This window comes from Eschrichtius robustus, chromosome 21, assembly GCF_028021215.1.
Source record: "Eschrichtius robustus isolate mEscRob2 chromosome 21, mEscRob2.pri, whole genome shotgun sequence".
NCBI classification, from domain to species: domain Eukaryota; kingdom Metazoa; phylum Chordata; class Mammalia; order Artiodactyla; family Eschrichtiidae; genus Eschrichtius; species Eschrichtius robustus.
The window spans coordinates 15,401,857-15,428,099 of record NC_090844.1 but is presented as its reverse complement, the minus strand read 5'-3'; the positions used below and the strand labels follow the sequence as shown (position 1 = coordinate 15,428,099).

General features: G+C 37.5%; 2 long non-coding RNA genes across 3 annotated transcripts in view; one reads left to right on the top strand and one right to left on the bottom strand.

Annotated features, from left to right (window-relative positions):
* Window positions 1–26,243, bottom strand: part of LOC137756035 (uncharacterized) — a 36,723-nt gene that overhangs the window by 8,291 nt on the left and 2,189 nt on the right. For both annotated transcript variants that reach the window (XR_011072160.1, XR_011072159.1), the window contains exon 2: window positions 5,098–5,156. This is a non-coding gene — a long non-coding RNA (uncharacterized lncRNA). The remainder of the gene's footprint in view (window positions 1–5,097; window positions 5,157–26,243) is intronic.
* The window catches only part of LOC137756036 (uncharacterized), an 84,675-nt gene continuing 77,213 nt past the window's right edge, over window positions 18,782–26,243 (top strand). Inside the window, exon 1 of the long non-coding RNA XR_011072161.1 lies at window positions 18,782–18,953. This is a non-coding gene — a long non-coding RNA (uncharacterized lncRNA). The remainder of the gene's footprint in view (window positions 18,954–26,243) is intronic.

The following is a 26,243-nucleotide window of genomic DNA, read 5'->3' as shown; positions in this document are numbered from 1 at the left end:
TGATTCGTTTGCAAATATTTTCTCCCATTCTGAGGGTTGTCTTTTCGCCTTGTTTATGGTTTCCTTTGCTGTGCAGAAGCTTTGAAGTTTCATTAGGTCCCATTTGTTTATTTTTGTTTTTATTTCCATTACTCTAGGAGGTGGATCAAAAAAGATCTTGCTGTGATTTATGTCAAAGAGTGTTCTTCCTATGTTTTCGTCTAAGAGTTTTATAGTGTCTGGTCTTACATTTAGGTCTCGAATCCATTTTGAGTTTATTTTTGTGTATGGTTTTAGGGAGTATTCTAATTTCATTCTTTTACATGTAGCTGTCCAGTTTTCCCAGCACCACTTATTGAAGAGACTGTCTTTTCTCCATTGTATATCTTTGCCTCCTTTGTCATAGATTAGTTGACCATAGGTGCGTGGGTTTATCTCTGGGCTTTCTATCTTGCTCCATTGATCTATGTTTCTGTTTTTGTGCCAGTACCATATTGTCTTGATTACTTTAGCTTTGTAGTATAGTCTGAAGTCAGGGAGTCTGATTCCTCCTGCTCCATTTTTTTCCCTCAAGACTGCTTTGGCTATTCGGGGTCTTTTGTGTCTCCATACAAATTTTAAGATGATTTGTTCTAGTTCCGTAAAAAATGCCATTGGTAATTTGATAGGGATTGCATTGAATCTGTAGATTGCTTTGGGTAGTATAGTCATTTTCACAGTATTGATTCTTCCAATCCAAGAACATGGTATATCTCTCCATCTGTTGGTATCATCTTTAATTTCTTTCATCGGTGTCTTATAGTTTTCTGCATACAGGTCTTTTGTCTACCTAGGTAGGTTTATTCCTAGGTATTTTATTCTTTTTGTTGCAATGGTAAATGGGAGTGTTTCCATAATTTCTCTTTCAGATTTTTCATCATTAGTGTATAGGAATGCAAGAGATTTCTGTGCATTAATTTTGTATCCTGCAACTTTACCATATTCATTAATTAGCTCTAGCAGTTTTCTGGTGGCAGTTTTAGGATTCTCTATGTATAACGTCATCTGCAAACGGTGACAGTTTTACTTCTTCTTCTCCAACTTGTATACCTTTTATTTCTTTTTCTTCTCTGATTGCCGTGGCTAGGACTTCCAGAACTATGTTGAATAATAGTGGTGAGAGTGGACATCCTTGTCTCGTTCCTGATCTTAGAGGAAATGCTTTCAGTTTTTCACCATTGAGAATGATGTTTGCTGTGGGTTTGTCATATATGGCCTTTATTATGTTGAGGTAGGTTCCCTCTATGCCCACTTTCTGGAGAGTTTTTATCATAAATGGGTGTTGAATTTTGTCAAAACCTTTTTCTGCATCTGTTGAGATGGTCATATGGTTTTTATTCTTCAATTTGTTAATATGGTGTATCACATTGATTGATTTGCATATATTGAAGAATCCTTGCATCCCTGGGATAAATCCTACTTGATCGTGGTGTATGACCCTTTTAATGTGTTATTGGATTCTGTTTGCTAGTATTGTGTTGAGGATTTTTGCATCTATATTCATCAGTGATATTGGTCTGTAATTTTCTTTCTTTGTAGTATCTTTGTCTGGTTTTGGTATCAGGGTGATGGTGGCCTCATAGAATGAGTTTGGGAGTGTTCCTTCCTCTGCAATTTTTTGGAAGAGCTTGAGAAGAATGGGTGTTAGCTCTTCTCTAAATGTTTGATAGAATTCACCTGTGAAGCCATCTGATCCTGGACTTTTGTTTGTTGGAAGATTTTTAATCACCGTTTCAATTTCATTACTTGTGATTGGTCTGTTCATATTTTCTATTTCTTCCTGGTTCAGTCTTGGAAGGTTATACCTTTCTAAGAATTTGTCCATTTCTTCCAGGTTGTCCATTTTATTGGCATAGAGTTGCTTGTAGTAGTCTCTTAGGATGCTTTGTATTTCTGCGGTGTCTGTTATAACTTCCCCTTTTTCATTTCTAATTTTATTGATTTGAGTCCTCTCCCTCTTTTTCTTTTTTCTTTTTTTTTTTTTAAAGAGAATACTTATTAATTAATTAATTTATTTATTTTTGGCTGTGTTGGGTCTTCGTTTCTGTGCGAGGGCTTTCTCTAGTTGCAGCGAGTGGGGGCCACTCTTCATCGCGGTGCACGGGCCTCTCACTGTCGCAGCCTCTCTTGTTGCGGAGCACAGGCTCCAGACGCGCAGGCTCAGTAGTTGTGGCTCACGGGCCTAGTTGCTCCACGGCATGAGGGATCTTCCCAGACCAGGGCTCGAACCTGTGTCCCCTGCATTGGCAGGCAGATTCTCAACCACTGCACCTACAGGGAAGCCCTCTCTCTTTTTCTTGATAAGTCTGGCTAATGGCTTATCAATTTTGTTTATCTTCTCAAAGAACCAGCTTTTAGGTTTATTGATCTTTGCTATTGTTTTCTTTGTTTCTATTTCATTTATTTCCGCTCTGATCTTTATGATTTCTTTCCTTCTGCTAACTTTGGGTTTTGTTTGTTCTTCTTTCTCTAATTCCTTTAGGTGTAAGGTTAGATTGTTTACTTGAGATTTTTCTTGTTTCTTTAGGTAGGCTTGTATAGCTATAAACTTCCCTCTTAGAACTGCTTTTGCTGCATCCCATAGGTTTTGGATCATCATGTTTTCATTGTCATTTGTCTCTAGGTATTATTTGATTTCCTCTTTGATTTCTTCAGTGATCTCTTGGTTATTTAGTAACATATTGTTTAGCCTCCATGTGTTTGTGTTTTTTACGTTTTTTTCCCTGTAATTCATTTCTAATCTCATAGCATTGTGGTCAGAAAAGATGTTTGATATGATTTCAATTTTCTTAAATTTACTGAGGCTTGATTTGTGACCCAAGATGTGATCTATCCTGGAGAACGTTCTGTGCGCACTTGAGAAGAAAGTGTAATCTGCTGTTTTTGGATGGAATGTCCTATATATATCAATTAAATCTGTCTGGTTTATTGTGTCATTTAAAGCTTCTGTTTCCTTATTTATTTTCATTTTGGATGATCTGTCCATTGGTGTAAGTGAGGTGTTAAAGTTCCCCACTATTATTGTGTTACTGTCGATTTCCTCTTTTATAGTTGTTAGCAGTTGCCTTATGTATTGAGGTGCTCCTATGTTGGGTGCATATATATTTATAATTGTTATATCTTCTTCTTGGATTGATCCCTTGATCACTATGTAGTGTCCTTCCTTGTCTCTTGTAACATTCTTTATTTTAAAGTCTATTTTATCTGATATGAGTATTGCTACTCCAGCTTTCTTTTGATGTCCATTTGCATGGAAATCTTTTTCTAACCCCTCACTTTCAGTCTGTATGTGTCCCTAGGTCTGAAGTGGGTCTCTTGTAGACAGCATATATATGGGTCTTGTTTTTGTATCCATTCAGCAAGGCTGTGTGTCTTTTGGTTGGAGCATTTAATCCATTCATGTTTAAGGTAATTATCGATATGTATGTTCCTATGACCATTTTCTTAATTGTTTTGGGTTGGTTTTTGTAGGTCCTTTTCTTCTCTTGTGTTTCCCGCCTAGAGAAGTTCCTTTAGCATTTGTTGTAGAGCTGGTTTGGTGGTGTTGAATTCTCTTAGCTTTTGCTTGTCTGTAAAGCTTTTGATTTCTCCATCGAATCTAAATGAGATCCTTGCTGGGTAGAGTAATCTTGGTTGTAGGTTCTTCCCTTTCATCACTTTAAGTATATCATGCCACTCCCTTCTGGCTTGTAGAGTTTCTGCTGAGAAATCAGCTGTTAACCTTATGGGAGTTCCCTTGTATGTTATTTGTCGCTTTTCCCTTGCTGCTTTCAATAATTTTTCTTTGTCTTTAATTTTTGCCAATTCGATTACTATGTGTCTCAGTGTGTTTCTCCTCGGGTTTATCCTGTATGGGACTCTCTGTGCTTCCTGGACTTGGGTGGCTATTTCCTTTCCCATGTTAGGGAAGTTTTCGACTATAATCTCTTCAAATATTTTCTCGGGTCCTTCCTCTCTCTCTTCTCCTTCTGGGACCCCTATAATGCGAATGTTGTTGCGTTTAATGTTGTCCCAGAGGTCTCTTAGGCTGTCTTCATTTCTTTTCACTCTGTTTTCTTTAGTCTGTTCCGCAGCAGTGAATTCCACCATTCTGTCTTCCAGGTCACTTATCCGTTCTTCTGCCTCAGTTATTCTGCTATTGATTCCTTCTAGTGTAGTTTTCATTTCAGTTATTGTATTGTTTATCTCTGTTTGTTTGTTCTTTAATTCTTCTAGGTCTTTGTTAAACATTTCTTGCATCTTCTCGATCTTTGCCTCCATTCTTATTCCGAGGTCCTGGATCATCTTCGCTATCATTATTCTGAATTCTTTTTCTGGAAGGTTGCCTATCGCCTCTTCATTTAGTTGTTTTTCTGGGGTTTTATCTTGTTCCTTCATCTGGTATATAGCCCTCTGCCTTTTCATCTTGTCTGTCCTTCTGTGAATGTGGTTTTTGTTCCACAGGCTGCAGGATTGTAGTTTTTCTTCTGCCGTCTGCCCTCTGGTGGTTGAGGCTATCTAAGAGGCTTGATGAGAGGCTCTGGTGGTGGGTAGAGCTGACTGTTGCTCTGTTTGGCCATTTGACATGAGCTCAACATCCAATATAAATATTTTCCCAGCTATTCTAAGATGGGAAGATCCTGGCATGAATTTAATTTTTCAAAGTTTTGTTTTCTAATCATCCATGGGAATGATAATGCGTTTTTTCTTTAGATACCAAAATGAAGTACAAATCTATAGAATACTATATTGAAAACAGGAATAAACCATCTAATGGGAAAGGGGAAAAGAGGCATTAGATTCCTAGGGCTCTATACTAGACTCACCACCCACGGTCTCTTTCTCAACTCGATGGGAATGTTCTCTTCAGCTGTAGCCCGTTAACTAGCTGATCTTCTAGTATTTGGGGCTATAGTAAGAGATTCCATCTTCCCACAGGGGGACATGCAAACTATAAACCTACAAAGACCTAGAAAATTGACCAAAACACTGGAACAGGGTATGATTTAGCCAAACTCACTCAATTTACAGAGAAAAGCTATGGCCCAGAGAGGTGATGTGAATTCCCTACTGCCTCATAGCCAGTTAATGCATCCTTACCGTTAATAAGTGCAGGACCAAGGATGCAGTAGGACTGGACTGCTTAGTAATGCACAAGCCTGCCAAGGAAAAGAAAAAAAAAAATTAAAACAGCAAATACAAAACAGTACAAGATTTTAAAATGCTATTTTTGATCACTGGAGGAAACTGATTTCTGCTTTCGATTCCATCTCTCTGTCCCTGAAGTGAATAAGAAAGAGAAGTTCATGTTTCTTTTGACAGCTATGTTGTCTGTTAAATAAAGTCTAAATAGTAAGAAATTAGGTTCTGCCCTGTCCTCGTCAGTATTTTTCAGCTGGGTATATATTCCCGAACTATGTCACACATCTGCAAGTAAATTAATCCAAGAGAAAAGAAAATGGTGTTTATTTAAGTCCAAAGCGTTTCTTAAACATAAGCATTTGGTCCAATGGCTCCATTTTCAGAGCACTGATAACAAAATCCATACATTTAAACATTAAGAAAATAATAATAAGGAAAACCTTTTACTTGTTTTTGCTTCTTCTCCATGACATTTCTTGAGGGTTTAGGCATTTGGCCCCTAATTTTATTTTCACTCCACAGCTCTGACAGCTGAGCCGCATAGCTTGGCATTTAAAAAAATCAGAATAAGTGGTTGAAATATATGATTTCCTTGGTTTGGGAAGGCTCGAAATATCTGGACACTTCCTTCCCAGCCATCTTTGTTGGTTTTATTGACACGATGGGTCATACAGCTTTTTGATGAAAGATGAATCAGAAAGAAAAGAGGAATATAATTATCCGGTTTCGGGTCCAGTGGAGTGGAGATGAACTGGATTGCTTAGTGCAAACCCGAATCCCTGTCCTCTCCCCCACAGCAGGACATGAATGTCAACTGAGGCTGCTGATTCCATATTCTTGTCATTACTCAGACAGGAAAGTAGTGTTTTGTTTTTGAAGCATTGACACTGTGTTTTCTGTAATCTTTATAATCATTTACTTCTAATCTCCTCTCAATCCTGCAAACTTAGTCTTCAGTTTCACCAGTCAGATCATCATCCTTATCAGACAGTGCTTGTCTTAGGTTTCCCAGCTGAACGCTGTCACCTTGGTAGCCTTGCGTCCTCAGGCCATTCTCAAATCCATCCTCATCTCAGTTCCAGCCCCTCTGTAAACAACCTTCAGGTGAGATTTTTAGATTCCAAGGAAATTCAAGGCTCCATTCCTGCCTTCCTTTAGCTATATCTATGCTGGCTATTATTTCTCACAGGGAAACGGCAACTTGCACAGAAAGCACTCACTTCTTGGTATAGAGTATTGAATAGCCTCAGAATCTTTAGCTACACTGTTTGGGGACAGAGGCAAGACCCTGCCGCCCTTCAAGCTCCAACAGAAGCCATACAGAGCCATTTTCTTAACTAGATTTGAAAACAAAAACACAAGCAATGCCTAGAAATGCCTCCATTTGCTGAGTTTATAAATTGTGAATGAATTGTGTATGTTTTCCATTGTTGTGGAAAAGGAAAATCTAAATTTTAAATATCTGCTCCTCAAAAATAAACACAAGAAGGGATAATCAAGAGAAAATGAGAGCAAGTTGCAATAATTTTTTTTTTTCTACAAGGCCTAACGCGGGGCTGCAGTATAGCTGTGTGGGCTGTGAGGGTGAAGGAGTGGGTCATATAGCAAAGGTGGAGCTGGGAGTGGTTCTCCCTGGCGTTGTTCAGTGCAGTGGCCTCAGCTTGGGAGGAGTAGGCAGGTGGGGGACAGATCCCTTCTTAGCTTAAACTTGACTGAATGGTGCTAATTGTCAGTTAGTGCAAGAGCCCTGGTAGAACACCCTCAAAGCAGCCTCAAGATGGGGAAGAACCCACCCTCCTATTGAATTGGAGGTCTAGAGACTGACATGTATTTTTTCCGAGTCTCTCAGTGTATTCTGCTTGGAACTGGGTTCACCCAACATTTGATGCCCCCTTGCCCTTTTAACGTAAGGATATGCATATGTTATTTCTCTCTTTTCTCCATTCTTGTATATTCCAACCTTTCTAGGTTATTGCCATTATTTATGACTCTACTAAAATGTAAAACTGGCTTCAGAAATGTCAAACAGAATAATGGGAATGGAGAAATCAGAGAAGTCAGCTATAACCAGTCCCATAGCTCCTGCTTCTACGTGGCAAATGTGACTTATTTTCTTACATAGAGTGCTTTTGTGGCTGTGTGAAAATGCCATTCTTTAAAATGCAAACACACACACACACACACACACACACACACACCAACTTTTCCACAGAGGTAAAAAGACCATTTGCTAAGATGTCAGTTTACTGAATTAAGTCTGTATTTAGTACTGCCCCAGTTTCATATTAAAGGGCTTACATGCTCTTTTTGGAGACAATATTCAGTACAGTCCTATGTAAGCTCATTTTGATAGGCTATATTTCAATCAAAAGGAAAAAATGGAAATGAAAAGGAAAACAAAGCTAAATTATTCAAAATGGAAAAATTTTTGCAAAGCAATAAATACTGGTAAGTAAGGATTACAAGTCAAAAATAATTGACCAAATTTCTTTTATCATTATAAGTTTAAAAATAACTATGAAGAACTAGGGAAGTAGGGACCCCCTATGTCTAGCTGTGAATCTTTTCCTAACTAATCATATAACAATAGACCAATTTCTCAGTATTATGTTATCTCCATTTCATCTGGGAGAAAGAATTTGAATAGACAATCTCTAGAGTCTTCTGAGACTCTTAATTTATATATACTTTTAAGTCATATACAAATTCGGATTGAAAAATATCCGAAGAGGTTAAAAGTGCATGATTGTGAAAAATTCACCTATTATTTTTAATAGTGGTATTTTTCTTTTAAAAAATATGATTATGTTCATACATGATAACCTATTTCTAATTTACAAATTTATTTTTGTGTCTAATCTCATTTGGAATATTATTAGAAATCCACAGGGTAGATGCCATTAAGCTGACTTTTAAGTGTAAACACTGATACATAGAAAAGTTAAGAGTAAAAAGTATAATGTATAAAGTATAATCCAAGTTTTCTGAGTCCTTCGTACTATGCTTATTCTTTTAAGCCAAGCTACTTCTTCAAAGGTGCAAGAGACATAAATAACCATTGAATACATCCCTAAAATACTGAGATTAATTTCAGTAAATCTGAGGGAGATAGTAGAAAACAGAAAAGAAACTGAGCTCTGAAAGACAATATCACGCATACAAATCTCTCCCATTTGCAGGGGCAAGAGTGAGAACAGGCTGTTAATGTCGATTATGAATATATGCTGTCTTAGCTTGGTTCCCTGGAAACAGACTCTAAATTGGAGACTTGTGTGCTTGAGATTTACTGGGGATTGGTCTTGGGAATTATACATGCAGGGGAGTAAAAGAAGCAGGATTTAGCACAGGGCAAGGCTGAACCATGATGCAGTTGCAACATGGACCTCAAATGATTCTTCAGGGAGTTTTAGAACTGAGATCCCTACAGAGCTGTCCTCTACTGAGGCAAGGGGAACAGTCCTTTATATGCCCTCATTGATCACCATTGGAGGCAGGCTTCCCCTGGGATGCAGACATGACGTTGGACCGAGGGATTCCCTTTTGCCAAGGGAGATTTTCACATAGGGACTCAGCTATGAGATGTCAGCAGCCAGTAGTCCCAGTGGCTAAGGTATTCAGTTCTCTCAGCTAGTAAATGAGGACTATAGTAAATAGGTTATAAGGAAGGGATATAAGCAAATTGGCCTTCTAAAAGGCATGTAAGAAGCATGCAAAACGGATTGGATTAACGGGACAACGCAAGGGTCTGAAATAGTCTTTGGCATTCAAGAGCAAGTTGACTTTCTCGCCTGCCAACTTGACAGGTGTGGATAATCAGGTTTTTATGGAAATGGCATATGAGGTAAAAATTATCAAATTAAAATTTCTGTATACATTTTATCCCTATATTATATTTCTATTGTAGTACTGTTCAAAAAGTTATATGTTTTCTAAAAAATGGAGTACTAAGCAATCATTTTATGTCGAAGCCCACAAAATACGTTAATTTTCCCCAAAGCTAACCTTTTTTTCTCTAGGGTTTTGAATAACAATAGAACACTTTGAATGCATTTGTCTAGACTATTTGAAGGTTTTTTAAAATATTTTTCAAGACATGTTACCTTTGTTTCTCTATGTGTTTAACTTCTATTCTCTCTGATAATCTTTCTTTTTTTTCTCTCTGACGATCTTATATCTAGCTGGAAATCTAAACATTTCTTTCCACTCAAGAAATATATTAAACTGCAAAAACATGATATCCAGGGTCTGAACAAGACAAAACAAACCAACCTTGAGATATTCATGAACTTCAAGTCATTCAAAATTCACAAATCTGTATACATTAGGCTGCAGGAATTTTAACAATACGTGTAATGTGACATGCTGTCTGCTTTACATCTAGACAAAATAAAAAAAAAACGGTAATGGTTTTGTGGAAATCTTAATACACGTGAACATTATAAGATACATTAGGTAGGAAGTCTGTTATGAACATTAAAACAGCATCTTATGACTTTTGCAATAAAGAACCTGACCCAGATATCTGGAGAGTACACATGATCACACCTCTTCTATTTTCTCAAGCATCCACAATTTAGACAGTTCCTGGTAAAGAGAAAATGTGATTGATTTTAATGCCATTTTCTTTCAGTCACTGCCATTTGGATACAGACTCTATGCGTGAACCTCCTCCTCTACTTACCTTTTAAATATTGAAGTATCTCACAGCTAGGTTCTAAGCATTCTTTTCTTACTCATATACACTCTGCCCCAGTTGATCTCAACTATCCCCATGAATGTAGATACCATCTGTAGGCTGAGAAATACTAATTATACCTTTAACCCAAAATGCCCTCCTAAATCTAGGCTTATATCCATTTGAAATCTACAATGAATGCCTCTTAAGCATCCCAGATAGCTTGATTGTTCCAAATATGTTGTCTGACTTTCCCAGACATATCCTGTCACGGTCATCTACATTTCAGGGAATGGTGCTGTCATTCATTTAGTTACCAGCCAATAACCCAAGATTCCCCTTTGACCCCTCCCTTCTCTCATCCCTCACAACCACTCCTCAGCCTCTCTTGGTGCTTCTTTCCATATCGATCTTATACTCACCTACTTTCCTCCACCTCCACTTTCATCACCCTGGTCCAACCCACAGTTATGTTGTTCCTGGATTATTCATTCACTGTTCTCCTGATGTCTACTCTTGCCCTTTTCAACCTTCTCAACCATGAAGCTGAAAAAATAATTTTTTAAAATGTAAATCTTGGGACTTCCCTGGTGGTGTGGTGGTTAAGAATCCACCTGCCAACGCAGGGGACACGGGTTCGATCCCTGGTCCAGGAAGATCCCACGTGCCGCAGAGCACCTAAGCCCGTGTGCCACAACTACTGAGCCCGCATGCCACAACTACTGAAGCCCACGTGCTGCAACTACTGAAGCCCGTGCATTCTAGGGCCCACGTGCTGCAACTACTGAGCCCGTGTGCTGCAACTACTGAAGTCCGCATGCCTAGAGCCCATGCTCCGCAACAAGAGAAGCCACCACAATGAGAAGGCCGCACCCTGCAACAAAGAGTAGTCCCCGCTCGGTGCAACCAGAGAAAACCTGTGCGTAGCAACAAAGACCCAACGCAGCCAAAAATAAAACGAATAAATAAATGAATGAATGAATGAATGAATGAATGTATGTATGTATGTATGTATGTATGTAAATCCTATCCTAGGAGCAAGACACTTCCCACTAAAGTCTTTCAGTGGCTTCCCATGACTGAGAGGGCCCTACATGGCCTGACCCCTGCTTTTCTTTCTAGTCACCCCATTTCCCCAGCCACTGAACTCACTGTTCCATTCATACACCAAACTTTCCAATCTCATGATCTTCAAAGTTTCTCTTCTCTTGTCTTTTCATATGACTGGATCTTTCTTATCTGAGTCTGTTTAAACCTTACTTCCATAAAGGGCTCCCTACTCCAAACCATCTTAAAGTAAATTATCTAGATGTTTTTCCCTCTATTTTAAAGACCTAATTATTATTAAATAAGGACCTGGAAATACCATCTTTGTTCTTTGTAACACTTTTCACAGTCTGGATTTTATTTTATTTGATTATTTGTTTGTCTCCCCGAGAAGAGTATGAGTCAGAGTCAGGATCTGTTCAAGTTAGATTCCCTAAATGCAGTGCCTGTCCCATAGATGATAAGCCACAAATATTCTGGAGTGAATAAATAAATGCATGGATGAATGAAATTTGGAATTTGAATTAAAATATCAACAGTACTAAAATTACAAATTCCCTTCTAGAAATTATTTTCTTAGAGCTTAGTAGGTAAGCGTAACAGTAGAGATGTTCAACAACCACCATCTTGGAACAAAGTTCTTCTTAAAGTCATAGTATGGAAAAATAATAGGGAGTAAAATATTTCCATGAGAAAAAAATAGACCATTTGTAATAAGGTTGCCACAAATTTCTGGCTGTTTCAGAAGGAATTGGCTCTCTCCAGTTGAAGCCAAGCCAAGGACAGTAAATAGAGTGTGGTGATGTATCTCAGAAATTGTGTACATTGGCAAAGTTGGAGGAAGACAATTTTTCAACTGCTGCTTCTATTATATTTGGGCACAGGATAGTATCATTAGTCTTTTTCTTCCTTTCAAGAATGACACAATTTACAATTTAAGAAAACTCGTTTTATTTCTAAAAATAAGCTCTAATTTTATAATATTCACATTTAATAAGGTGTGAATTAATAGCCCCTTAAAACGATGTCATAAATTGGACATTTATTAAACCCTCCAGTTCTATTTAAATTTGCAACAGAATCACTATTGTAATTAAAAAACTCAGGCTTAGCCTACCCTGGCATCATAAAAGAGGACAAACTAGTAAGACATATTTTTATACTAAAATAAATAAGTAATCTTTGGTAACTCATTTTATAATTTTGGAAACAAGGCTAGTTTTCTTCTTGAAGGGAGGAATTTTATTCTCACCTCTGACATTATCCCTATTTACTGGGGTTTCAACTTCATTGCCAAAATTCCAATCCCCATTCATGATTTTGACAATGATGTATTTTGCTTTCCTGAGGCAGAGACAAAGCTATACGGCCACCAAACCTTTCTCATTTTCCTTTTGGGCACACCATGAGACTGTTTCCCAGTCTTGCTTACAGTTAGGGTGGGGCTATATGACCCATGTGCGTAGAAGTGATTTACACCACTTGCAGGTTTGACTTCTGTAACACCTTACAGGATCCCGTTTCCTCATCTGCTGGGCAAAGGTGGAGGCCTCCAGTGGAGGAGTCCAAAGATTTCAGATCCACAGCAAAGAAGGAACCTATGTCCCAGAGTAACTTCATGGAACAGAGACACCATCCTTCATCTTGACCCTGCTGATTGGACTCTGACGGATGCAAGAGTTAAACCTTTATTTTGTTAAATAACTGAGATTTTTGGACCAGTGTCTTTATAGAAGTTAGCTTTTCCTGACTAATACATCTGCAAAACCCCACTTTTCTATTTAGTTAAAAGTTGTGACCACTTATTGTTTTATTTTTTTAAAATTAATTAATTAATTAATTTTTGACTGCTACTCTTCGTTGCGGTGCGCAGGCTTCTCATTGCGGTGGCTTCTGTTGCTGTGGAGCACAGGCTCTAGGTGTGCGGGCTTCAGTAGTTGTGGCACGCAGGCTCAGTAGTTGTGGCTCGCAGGCTTTAGAGCGCAGGCTCAGTAGTTGTGGCGCACAGGCTTAGTTGCTCCGCGGCATGTGGGATCTTCCCAGACCAGGGCTTGAACCCATGTCCCCTGCATTGACATGTGGATTCTTAACCACTGTGCCACCAGGGAAGTCCCAACACTTATTGTTTTAATTATATGATTATGCTAGGTACAGGCGTACCTTGTTTTATTGCAATTTGCCTTATTATGCTTCAAAGATACTACGTTTTTTACAAATTGAAGATTTATGATAACCTTGCATCGAGCAGTCTAATGGTGCCATTTTTCCAATAGTTTTTGCTCACTTCATGCCTCTGTATTGCATTTCAGTAATTCTTGAAATATTTCAAACTGTTATTAGTATTATATTTGTTATTATGATCTGTGACTGGTGATCTTTGATGTTACTGTGGCAAAAGATTACAACTCGATGAAGGCTCAGATGATGGTAGCATCTTTTAGCAATGAAGTGTTGTTTTTTTTTTTTTAATTTATTTTATTTATTTTTGGCTGTGTTGGGTCTTCGTTTCTGTGCGAGGGCTTTCTCCAACTGCAGCGAGTGGGGGCCACTCTTCATCACGGTGCGCGGGCCTCTCACTGTCGCGGCCTCTCCCGTTGCAGAGCATAGGCTCCAGACGCGCAGGCTCAGTAGTTGTGGCGCACGGGCTTAGTTGCTCCGTGGCATGTGGGATCTTCCAGGACCAGGGCTCGAACCCGTGTCCCCTGCATTGGCAGGCAGATTCTTAACCACTGCACCACCAGGGAAGCCCCCGCAATGAAATATTTTTAAATTAAGGTTGTACTTTTTTTTTTTAGACATAATGCTATTGCACACAAGACTACAGTATAGTGTAAACGTAACTTTATAGGCACTGGGAAACCAAAAAATTTGTGAGACTCTATTTCAATATTCACTTTATTTTGGTGGTCTGGAACTGAGCCCACAATATCTTTGAGGTATGCCTGTACTATACTGCACACATTATGTAAATTTTCTTATTTAAATAGATAAGAATAATTATTTAAGTACCTTTCATACTTGCCAGTTTTTTGTATTATTTTATTATTAACTGCTTTATTTGAAGGAATACAGTTTTTGAAGGCAGTCCCTTAATATAGGACCTGACACTCAACAAAGAGTGACTTAAAAATATGTGGTAGCATATATATGGTAAAACAATACCTTTACTTCTTGGAATATTTATCAGTCATAATGAGAAGATAATGAATAAGAAAAAAAATATGCCAGAAGGCTTTTTTTTAAACATATTTTGATCAGTTTATCACTATAAAAGCAGAATCTGTTGTATTAAAAGAGTTATCAGACTGATTAACATGGGGAACGCTGATATGTAAACAAGCTTTACATTGTTAAGATCCTGCTATATAGTCTACAGTTGTGAACATATCAGAACCAGCAATAAAATAATAGAGATATTCAAAGGAGATCCTTTTGATTTCAGGGAGAATTCCCTCTTATTTATGATTATATGGGTTAAAGGAGGATTCCAATATTTAATGACAAATTAGGAGAGAACACACAAGGAAATTCACAGTCAAATTATAAGGAAGAAATAAAGTTAAATGTCAAGGCACAGTTGGAAAAAGTATTTTATGCTATTATTTACAAATCATAGATACAATTTTTGTTTCAGTTTATTTTCTAGTGACTAAAATAATCAAACTAATACAAAAATCAAACTAATAAAAAAATATTTAATACTTTAAACATTTTTTAAAGTATAAAATATTAACTTATAAAATCTCCTGATACAAAAATCAAACATTCTTCCACAGTAAAGAAATTAGTCATATTTTAAATGCATGCAGAGCACTGAATATTTGCTTTTTAAGTGTAGAATACCTTTTAAGACTCTTGAGAAGCATGCTGTTGCACATATTTTATTTTACCCAGTTAGTCCAGAGCATTCATCTTATATCTTTCCATTGAATTCTTCTTTGAGAAACTTTTCTGATGGGCACTGAAGTTTTCCTTTCATCTTATAAAAAAGCACATGTAGATTTTAAAATTAAATGTTTAATATTATCATTAGTTCCATAATAATCAGGCATCAAAAGTAACCTCTCTCTCCTCTTCCTTCTTTCTCTTCTCTTGATACAATTAAGATCATCTTGAGAGTATCTTATTAAATACTCTCCTATTAGATACTCACAATATGACTTTAATTGTATTTATAATCAAGAACGATTCTGTTTCTCGTGAAGTTCCCACGAGGTACTTTAGGAATTCTGAATCCAAAGAGTAGTCATCCTTATCATTAATTGCATTCAGGGACTGGGCCTAAAATTCCTCATTTTATCATAGTGGAAGGTGAAGGGGGGCAAAAAGCCTTTCAACAACAGCACAGACAGGAGAAGCTGACCCATAAATCAGCATTAGTTCCTCCACCTGAAGCAAGAGGTGACCCTCACTCAGCCATAATTACTATGAACAGCCACTGTAAGACTCAAGGGGAGACGGCTCAGTGAGGAATTTAGGAGTTATGGTGTGGATAGTACAAGTTCTTCTGTCTAATGATAAGAGTCTCAAAGGAGCTATCAACTCCTATCTCTGCAGTGCCTTATGAAACATCCTTTCTACAGCCTGAAATATTTTTCCCAAAATAGAACTATTTCTTTAAAAAGCAGACACCTTATGCCCCAGCCCCCCACACAATGAACTTTCCACTGACAGTTTTCCCAAGTGGTACGATGGCTTCATGTGTATCACACAATCCCTCAGAAATTTTGTTTTTTTTTTAAATTTTAATTATTGGTGCATCTGGAACAAAGTTAGCAACTACATGGTAAATCAATTTCAGATTATAAGAAATTCTGGGAGACAGACATCACATATACACATAAATAAGCATCAAAATAAATAACATGAAAACAAAGTGTCTGGATGTCAATATTTTTTTCACTGCAATGGCTCTGATTAAAAATGCAGGGAGGAAATTTCTAGTACAATCAAGAGATTTTTACAGTCTCTTCACTAAAAGATTTCAAGATTTTTGGTTAGTGGTTAGAAATGAAAAGTTTCTCTTATCACCCTTATCACCAAAAACCCTTATCACCAAAAATACAGGACAAGCCAAAAAACATGATATTTAAAAAATCCTTAGAGGATTTCTAGGGGCCCACTCCAAAGCCACTGAGCTTAATATAATAACTTGAATAGTTGAAAGATTTTATATGTATTGTACAAGTGTCTTAGTTCACTTGGATTGCTGTGACCACATACCATAAACTGGGTGTCTTTTAAACAACAAACGTTTCTCACAGTTCTGGCAGCTGGGAAGTGCAGGATGAAAGCACTGATGGATTCAGTATCTGGTGAGGGCCCCCTTCCCAGATCGTAGATGGCCGTCTTCATGCTGTAACCTCACGTGGTAAAAGGGCGGGGGAACCCTCTCTGGCTTTTTTATAAGGGCACTAATCCCATTCGTAGGGCTCTACCCTCATGACCTCATCATCTCCCAAAGACCCCACCTCCTAACAAAACCATAACCTTGGCGGGGGGACGTTTAGGATTTCAACCTAAGAATATGTGGGGGAACAAGCATTCAGTCCATTGTAACAAGGCTGTAGATTGGGTCAGATATGGAATTTTAAATTTAACCTGAATGAGATACAGGGGAATCTGACTGTATTGAAATTGGAATTGACATAAACCATAAAAGAAGCAGACTTAGGAAGTTTGTTCCTAACAATATGAGGTTTTTAGGAGCCCCAGAGTTGTCTCTCCTTCCAACCCCATGGGAATTGTGTGATGTCACTTTCCACCAAGCACAAACCCAGTCTATGAACCATCACTGTCACTGCCATCACCACCGCCACCACTGTTGCAACTCCCTTTTGGGGAGATGGCTGCAGACCTCAAAGACGGGAGCAGTGCACACGCCCAGGGCATGAGGAAGTGTGCAGAGCATATTAGCACAGTGCATTTAAGGAAATGGGAGGGTTTATCATTCATTCATTCAACAAGGATTTATGAAGATCTTCTGTGTGGGACACTCCATGCTGGATGCTGGGTATAGCGGTGAACCAGTCAGACACGGGCTTTGACTCTGTACTTATGCTCTGGTGGGGAAGAAAGATATTGACCACACAATAGATATGTACAACTCCAAATATGGAAAGTGGTATGACAAAAAGATAAAGTTACTCTATGTATTAGGGGGATTGATCTAAGGGCGGTCAGGGAAAGGATCTTGGAGGGAAAGATAGTTCAGCTGAGAGCTAAAGAATGAGCAAGGAGCTAAGTAGGTGAGAAAGGAAAGTAGTACCTTCCAAATAGATAAAGCATTGTGTGCAGAACCTGCGGCAAGTCTTGATCAAAGGGAGCCTGGGTAGCTAGAGCGAGGAATGAGAGCAAGTGTGGTTTGGGATGCAGCTACGGTGGTAAATCCATGGACTATGTTAGATTTCTTTTTATCCTACAATCAGTATAAATCCATAAAAGCACTTTAATGGGGGAGTGGCACAATCAAATGTTTTTCTTCAGAAATTATTACACTGGATACTGAATAGAGATTGCTTAGAAGCTTTGATAAATATGAACTACTAAACACTGATATATATAATTTGAAACATATATATATATAATTTGAAAAGCAACAGGTAATGACTAGGCAATTCATTTTCTGAAACTGCAAACTAAATTCAATTGCTTGGGCCTAGAAGAATCAGATTTTACTTCTTAATACATGTACCAGCATGCCCCAAACTCTGATGGTTTATTCATATTTTTTCTTAGTGACTAAATACGACACCTGTAAGATTTTTTTTCATGATATTTAAGAATAAAAGATTACAGAAAGTGTATGTATACATATCATTATCAAAAATGATGTTCATTTTTTTAAACTTTCAGAATTCAAGTTTTGAAGAAACCAAACACAAAATCTATATGAGCCAGTGCAGGTTCGAGCCCTGGTCTGGGAAGATCCCACATGGCGCAGAGCAACCAGGCCCATGCGCCACAACTACTGAGCCTGCGCTCTAGAGCCTGTGCTCTGCAACAAGAGAAGCCACCGCGATGAGAAGCCCGCAAACCTCAAGGAAGAATAGCCCCCACTCGCCGCAATTAGAGAAAACCCGCACACAGCAATGAAGACCCAACGCAGCCAAAAATAAGTAAATCAATAAATAAATTTATTTTAAAAAATCTATATGAGCAAAATCAGTATTTTATGGAGAAATTCAAGAAAGACTTATTAGATTGATTACCTTCTCTCCCACAGATGTTTGTAACTCCCTGAGGACATGGAATCAAGCTAATACTGACAGTCCCCTAAGTGACCGCCACTGTACTCTTCAGGCTGTAGGAGGTTAGTGAATATTTTCTGACCCAGTGAGTTTTCTAAGTACTAATATATTCTACGTTAGAGGAGCATTTTGATTTAGTAGTTAGGGTAACAGCTATGCACTAGGTGTTTTATGTTTTAGAGAATGGAAATGTCTAAACTATGATGTTCCAACTTTAGTAAGATAAAAAGAATTTCCTGTCTAGTAAAAAACATGTTTCCCAATAAAATAATTGACCCTCACTGAAATTACTATTCAAAGAACTAGGAAGCAGAGAATCAGTCATAAGTCTGGAATGGTTAAAAAGAGGCTGCTGAAAGCACAGCTTGATTTATAGTGCTTGGACTCGAGGTGGAAGTTTATGGACAAGACACTTTCTGTCATGTATTTTCCCAATGACAGGGCATTTACAGACTAGTCAAGTATTACTGAGATGAAGAATCTGACTGACCTGACATCCCAGGGAATTTTGATGTGGGGCACTGGATAGCCTGGCTATGAGACCTTTAGGAGCTCTCCTCCCACTCTCTTGGAAGCAAAAGCAAATTCCAAGACAGTTAGTGCTTTCCCTTTGGTTTAGGAATATCTGGGTTGGGAGGTAGGATCCCAGACATGTACTAGCCTGGAGGACTTGCACCGGGACAGCATGGCTCCAGGAAGGCTCAGGGAGAGAGTGCAGACTCATCTGGGGCCATCCCACTTTTAAACTACACCCAGAGAACTTCTAGAGTCAAGAATCCTTCAGGATATTCTAAAGTCCTACAGATAAGTGTTGAAGCAATTACATACTGTTCATTTTACAGGTATGCATTCCAGTGTTTTCAATACAGAGCTCCCTTTAGAGCTACTGATTTGCCCAAGTCAAATGTTTATCTCTTTGAACTTCAATCCTAGAAGCAGACTATTCAAATCTCTAATGCAAAGGCTTTGAGAGAATGGAGCTATGGTACCTTTTATTGTAACTTCTGGGGCTTTATGATTACACACATTTTTTTTTTTGGAGGGGAGTCGGGGGGAGGAAAGAAATAGATGAGAGAGATTAAGAAGTACAGACTTCCAGTTGCAAAATAAATGAGTCAAGGGCATGAAATATACCCTGTGGGGAATATAGTCAATAACTATGTAATATCTTTGTATGGCGACATATTGTAATTAGAGTTATTGTGGAGATCATTTTGAAATGTGTAGGAACAGTGAATCACTATGTTGTGTAACGGGACCTAACATAACTAACATGCTGTAGATCAATTATACTTTTTTTATTTTTTAATTTTTAAATAATTTTTATTGGCATATATGTGCTTTACAATGTTGTGTTAGTTTCTTGCTGTACAACAAAATGAATCAGTCATATGTATACATATATCTACTCTTTTTTCGATTTCCTTCCCATTTAGATCACTATAGAGCATTGAGTAGAGTTCCCTGTGCTATACAGTAGGTTCTCAGTAGCTATCTATTCTATACATAGTTGTGTATATATGTCAATCCCAATCTCCCAGTTCATCCCACCCCCTCTTCCCCCCTTGGTAACCATAAGTTTGTTCTCTACATCTGTGACTCCATTTCTGTTTTGCAAATAAGTTCATCTCTACCATTTTCCAGATTCCACATATAAGCGATATTATATGATACTTGTTTTTCTCTTTCTGACTTACTTCACTCTGTATGACAGTCTCTGGGTCCATCCACGGCTCTGCAAATGGTACTATTTCGTTCTTTTTATGACTGAATAATACTCCATTGTATATAGGTACCACATCTTCTTTATCCATTCCTCTGTCGATGGACATTTAGGTTGCTACCATGTCCTGGCTATTGTAAATAGTGCTGCAATGAACATTGGGGTGCATGTATCTTTTTGAATTATGGTTTTCTCTGGGTATATGCCCAGTAGTGGCATTGCTGGGTTATATGGTAGCTCTATTTTTAGTTTTTTAAGGAACCTCCATACTGTTCTCCATAGTGGCTGTATCAATTTACATTCCCACCAACAGTGTAGCAGGGTTCACTTTTCTCCACACCCTCTCCAGCATTTATTGTTTGTAGATTTTTTGATGATGGCCAGTCTGACTGGTGGGAGAATTCTGACTGATTGTAGTTTTGATTTGCATTTCTCTAGAATTAGTGATGTTGAGCATCCTTTCATGTGTTTGTTGGCCATCTGTATGTCTTCTTTGGAGAAATGTCTGTTTAGGTCTTCCGCCCATTTCTTGATTCAGTTGTTTTTTTGATATTGAGCTGCATGAGCTGCTTGTATATTTTGGAGATTAATCCCTTGTCAATTGCTTCATTTGCAAATATTTTCTTCCATTCTGAGGGCTGTCTTTTTGTTTTGTTTATGGTTTACTTTGCTGTGCAAACGCTTTTAAATTTAATTAGGTCCCATTTGTTTATTTTTGTTTTTGTTTTCATTACTCTTACACATTCTTAAAAAAGACACATTCTTAAAAGACACATTCTTAAAAAAACAAAAACTATTGTATCATAACAATTTTAAAACATACAGAAAAACAGAAAAAAATACGCAAAAAAGACTTATATACTTACCATCCAGATTCAACACCTGTTAACATTTTGTCTTTTCTGTTAATCTAGATCTATACTCTATATCCAAATCTATGCTTGTATCATTACTTATGTTTATCTTTTTGGCTATATCATTTAAAATAATTTACAGATATCACGATTCTTTCCCCTAAATTCTCTAGTATGAGAAGAAATGCTCTCCTAGTATGATCATATACCTAACAAAATCGACAATAATTCCCTAATAACATCAAATACCTGGTCTATATTCCAGTTTTTCCAAATGTCTGTCCACCAGGATTCAATCAAAAAGTACTCAATACATTTGTTTGTCTCTTAAGTCTTTCTTTCTAAATCAAGTAGTTTCTCCCTCTTTTTTTTTTTCTCCCCAAGCTATTAACTTTTTAAAGACATCAGACCCAATGGCCTATGGAATGTCTTAAGCATCCTGTGTTTGTCTGACTGTGTTTTCGTTTATGATTTATGTTTCTCTATCACCTGTATTTTCTATAAGCTGAAATTTAAAACTCACATCATGATTAGATACAAGTTAAATACTTTTGTGAAAAATAGTTCATGGAGAAAATCAGTTTTCTTGTTGCATTTAATTTACAGGATGTCTGAGTTGTTCAGGATTAAGTGGTGCCACTGGATTAATGTCATTAGTCAGATCTTTCCACCATAAATGTATGTTTTCTCCTTTGCAATTAACAAGTAATCTGTGGAGACATACTTAGCATTATGTGAATATTTTTTTACCAACATTTCCCCGAAAAGTGTTAGCATCCATTGAATTCTCTTCCCTTAGGTTTTTCATTAAGATTAGCAAATGGTGATTTTCTAATTCTACTTTGTTTTACATTTATTATTATTATTCGGCAAATAAGTAAAAACTTTTTTTTTTATTAACTAGGGTCACTTTTTAAAAAATCCTTGAATCTACAGTTCTTATTGAAAAAATGGGATATTCTGTTTTGTTCTCATCTTTTAATTACCAATCTTCAAAGTAAGGAATTGGTATATTATTCATCTCCAGTGGTGATAAATTAGTTTGTTTGATTTATAGTGTCTTTTCTTAGTATTACTATTAACTCAATGATATATATTTATATAATAGATTCCAATGAATTATAGTTATTGTTATTATTATTATTATTGATGTTTGAACTCTCCCAGTTTGGATCAGGAGGGGTCACTTCAGGCTGGCAACTGCATCCTTTTAACACAACCCATTTGTCCTTGAATACTTTCTCTCTCAGAATATGTAAAACACTCATGGTGTTAAAGGCTCAGGCTGTCACCACACCCTGCCACCTCCCTCCCACTCCCTCCTTTAGAATCAGCCATTTCCTAAGGGTCTCTGATTCCTTCAGTGTGAATAATAATTAGAAAATGAAATCTGGGTGTGAGGAGTGCTGATTTCCACAAGGAACATTATTGTTTCTGGATTTTTTCCAATGGAGAGAGCTAGAAAATTTATCTTGTAAAATTATATTTTTATTTGGTATTTTCAACTTTTAACATTACATGGTTTTATTTGACTTTTAAAAAATTTTATACATATATCTCTCTTCTATTTTATTGCAACTCTTGGGTCTTAAATAATACAATTACTATGAACACAAAACAACCAAGATAATTTTAAGATTCCCCTGCATTTTTAAAAAATTAATTTATTTATTTTTGTTTTTGGCTGAGCTGGATCTTTGTTGCTGCACGAAGACTTTCTCTAATTGCGGTGAGCGGGAGCTACTCTTTGTTGTGGTGCGGTGGCTTCTCTTGCTGCAGAGCATGGGCTCTAGGCGCGCGGGCTTCAGTAGTTGTGGCTCTCGGGCTCTAGAGCGCAGGCTCAGTAGTTGTGGCACATGGGCTTAGTCGCTCCATGGCATGTGGGATCTTCCCGGACCAGGGCTCGAACCCGTGTCCCCTGCATTGGCAGGCGGATCCTTAACTACTGCGCCACCAGGGAAGCCTCCCCTGCATTTTTTAACTTCAGAATACATCTCTAAGAATAAACAGAGTATGTAGTATGTTCTAAAGTCATTCTGATGTGAACACATATTTCGAAAAGCTTGTAAGTGCTACACATTTTTTATTTGTCTTATAAAAACCATCTCTTTACATTTCCTTTCTCTTGTTTTAGTGTAGACCTTCTAGTAGCTTCCAGTTAACCTGTAGTATGAAATCTAATTGATTTGGTCCTCCCAACCTTTTATTCTACATTTCTATAATCTCTGTTATTACTTGTAAACCAAGACTCCTCCCTCCAAATAAAGAAAAATTTCATTCTCTGACACTCCAAACCCGATGCCAATTCCTTTAATTACTTCCTCACTTTCAGAACTAATCCAACATCTTCCTCCAAAATTAACAGGATCTTCTCTAGTAATACCAGCAATTACATATTTTGAAAGACACTTGATCATATTTTTATGCTGTTTGACATAGGTGTTGTGAATAGAAAGTCTTTTTAAACCAATCACAACATGACACCCAGATACCCAGAAGTTAGGTGGTGTTAGGAATAATCCACTGTTGAGCTGGAAAAGGGAAAGCCTTGAGCTGAACCAATTATTCTGACAACTCAGACAGGAAAAGGAACTTAACTAAAGAATACTTCTACAGTGGAGAAAGTGGGAGAAATTTGGCTAAAGTTATCCCAGTTGAGTGTCTAGTTTGATCAAATCCTCAAAATAATGGCTGGGTTTTCTATTTCTTTCTACCTGACACCATGGGCTTTTTTGCAGTCTTTGACTCATTGTGGGAAATAATTTCGTAATGCATTCTTGTCCATTATAAGATTTGCAGTGTTTTCCACCATGGCTTTGGGTGTTTTCTTTCTGTAATAACTGACCCTCACCTGATATTTATCATTTACTTAATTGATGATCTATTTCTCACACAAATAATTTTGGGGGAAATTTTATGAAGCAGAAAACTTGCAGTGCTCCATGTAAAGTTCTGCTATTTCTATAGCCTTCACTAATGGTCTGCCCTGATTCTTGTGACAAATTAACTTTTACCTCATTCTAAGACTCAGTAACAAGATAAAATGATGTTAAAAATAATTTTAATTTACCTGAGAATGTTATCAAAGTATGCTAGATACCCGAGTCACATTTTAAAAATAATGTGAACAGAGTTGATTACATATATTAAACAAGAATATTTAATAAAATTTGTACTGGTGTAGATCCTTCTAGATCTTGAACAACATACTGTAAAATACTAATTTACTGTCTTCTATGCGATAGTTTGCATTCTGTTTTATTTAATCTCAGAATGTATACTTTAGACAAAAACAACCCTCAGATGGAATAAATAATATTAACTAAAGGGAAAACTGAACTGTAGTAATTTTTAAAGGAAATACAAGTATACAGAATTTAACTGCATGCAAAGTCTTTACTCTTATGTGTTTTCAAATGGATACCACTGTGTTTCATTCTATGCAATATTTCACTTTCTATGTGCATTTTAAGGGCATCTAATTTTGAAGAAAGCAAACAGAACTACGTGGAGAAGAATATGTCGAGATATTTACTGCTGAGTATCTTGGTAGCTGGAACACTGACCTTGAAGATTCATTACTAATAATGAAAAGGATTGGCATTATTTGTGGGTTCACATTAGGAATATTGAAATCTAAGAGCAAGTTGTGAAGCTCAGAGTCTTTTAACATCCGAAATTCAATTTTTCTTTGGGATTTAATATTAACAGTAGACAGAGGAATCATATGAGGAGACTGAAGATCATCTATGTTAGTTTGTTTGAGAGAGAACTAGACATTAAAAGCGTAGTGAAGCAAAAGAGAAGAAATGAATTAAATTCACAGAATACTAAGATAATGTTCTTCAGCTGCTGAAGAACACAAGCAATAATGTTTCCAGCCATAGACATCTTAAATAAGAGCATTTGATGATACGTGACAGCTGTGGCAGTCAGATAAGAAAAGTATTGTGAAACAGTAGAGAAGTAATTTTCCTGCAACTTACTTAGAGTCGCCAGGGCTATAAAGGTGCTGGGAGAGGGGTGTGGGGGGGGGCATATAAAAATCAATCCCAGACTTGGAGAGAAAAAACTCAATACTTATTTTGTAAACATTATACATTGAAACAGTGATACCATTATTCCACTTCATTTCCCACGGTTTTGAAATATAAATCAGCCCAGTGAAGAATTCTTATTGATACCAAGATGCGTTTCTTGGTAGTTGTCAAATGTTGTGAGACAGCTGTAAAACTGCTAAGAGTAATTCAGTTTTAGCAGATTCTAATGACATTTGTGTTGACAGAATAATATTCATGGCATGTAGCTGGACGGAGCCTCGTGGAGATCTAATAACCTCCTGGCCTAATGTGAATGCCTATTATATCTCCCTAAAGAAGCGAGGAGAGTTATTTGAAACAAGGTACAGAGACACACTGTCTTCTGTTTCTGAAATTTCCACTGGGCATCTAGCCCAGATATCAGTGCATTTACAAAGTATTACACACTTTAAATAGGAAACACAAAATCTAACTATAGACCAGCAAATTGCTGGAGCATCTTTAAACTCTTTCCTCTCCCCAAGACCGCTGAGTACAGTTACAAGAGCAAGAAAAGGGGGAGAAAAGGAAAAAAAATGTACCCTTCTATGAAGGAGAGGCTATGAAATCATAGGGAAAAAATGTTCTGACAAAATACAGTGTATAATCTTTTCAAAATACCCTGGATGCCCCTTTACCCTGAGTGCTTCAACTGTGAAAATAATATGACTTTAAAATTGTAAAATGCATCTTTTAAGAATTTGACTTTTAAAGTAGATTAGTTATAACACTGTGGCTATTATTCCCACAGCTTCCCTGAGGGGCTTAGCTTACTTTCTCACGGAAAAAGTAATGCTGTGTATTACAACTCCTAGAAAGAACTCAGCCTGCTCTTGAAATAGCTACGTAGTATTCCAAAAATAAGAATTTTATGACTATGGGAATCCCAGGGTCAAAAATTTCGCCACCAGGGATCATAGTCCCATGCCAGCTTGCTTCCTCTCCTTTGAGGGAAGCTCGAAGGCCAGTCTTTTTCAGAGGTGACCCAGAGGCCTTGTGGATCAGATAGAACGAAGGGGTGTTTGCATAGGTCAGCAGAAGTGGAAAGAATAGAGAAGAAAATCAAAATGAAAGTCAAAAGAAAACCCATTGGGCTTCCCTGGTGGCGCAGTGGTTGAGAATCTGCCTGCCAATGCAGGGGACACGGGTTCGAGCCTTGGTCTGGGAAGATCCCACATGCCGCGGAGCAACTGGGCCCGTGAGCCACAACTACTGAGCCTGAGCATCTGGAGCCTGTGCTCCGCAACAAGAGAGGCCGCGATAGTGAGAGGCCCGCGCACCGCGATGAAGAGTGGCCCCCATTCGCCGCAACTGGAGAAAGCCCTCGCACAGAAACGAAGACCCAACACAGCCAAAAATAAAAAAAATAAATAATAAATTAAAAAAATTAAAAAAAAAAAAAAAAAGAAAACCCATTTATTCTGGAACATGTAAAATCAAATATAGAAAAACTGGGAAAACCTAGTTTCTCTATAC